Here is a 946-nt window from a genome sequence, read left to right as displayed (position 1 = left end):
TCCTCCTTCTTCACTAGATGTTTACAAGGGAACTGAAGACTTCTAATGGAAAGGTAGAATCAAGCTAAATTCAGACATCCCCAGGGTCTGAGTCTTGGGTGTGAATAATATTCCTTCACGAATCAAACTTTCTAAAAACCTCTAGGATTTAATCCGGTTGTCCTTTTAACTCCTGGATTCCACTGCTAGTAGGAAATGCCCCCAAAGTCGTCAAAGATAGAAAGAGGGTCACCGAAATATTTCACAGCAGCCCCTTTTTTTGCAGTAGTGAAGAAGGCAGCTAAACAAATCACGGAACATGAACAGGATGGAATATTACTACGCCATCAGAAAACATGAATGTGAAGAATAGAGAGGAGTTTGGGAAGACTCGCATGAACTGATGCAGAGTCAAGTAAGCAGAACCAGAAACACAAATACACAAGGACTACAGACATGTAAATGGGAAGAACAACAGAAATGACACCGAATACCATATGATCATAATGACCAAGTTTTGGCCCTAAAGAAGAAATGAGAAAATGCACTTCCTTCTTTGCAAAAGTGAGGACTATGGGTATGGAATAGTGCACATAAATGGAGAAGTATAAAGTGGTTTCTTTTACTTGCGTGACAATGCCTATGAGAAACCTTGCTGTTTGCACCATTGGATCACAGGCTAAACAGTGCTGATATTCACCAGGTAATAGCTTCCCAGAATTGCTGGGATAGTGTTTGAGGAAGAAAGAACAGCCCAATGAATTCTGGCTTTACCAAAAAATCCCAAATCAAAATATATGTATGAAGTCCTAGGAAAAGTTCTCTCTCCCTCTTTCCCCCTCCCTTCCTCTCTCTCTCTCTCTCTCTCTCTCTCTCTCTCTCTCTCTCTCTCTCTCTCTCTCTCTCTCTCTCTCTCTCTCTCTCTCTCTCTCTCTCTCTCTCTGTCTCTGTCTCTGTCTCTCTCTCT

The sequence above is a fragment of the Petaurus breviceps genome, unplaced genomic scaffold (assembly GCF_028583685.1).
Source record: "Petaurus breviceps papuanus isolate PSGF00001 unplaced genomic scaffold, PetGlider_PUasm1.0 446, whole genome shotgun sequence".
NCBI lineage: Eukaryota > Metazoa > Chordata > Mammalia > Diprotodontia > Petauridae > Petaurus > Petaurus breviceps.
Note: the sequence above shows the minus strand (reverse complement) of the source record.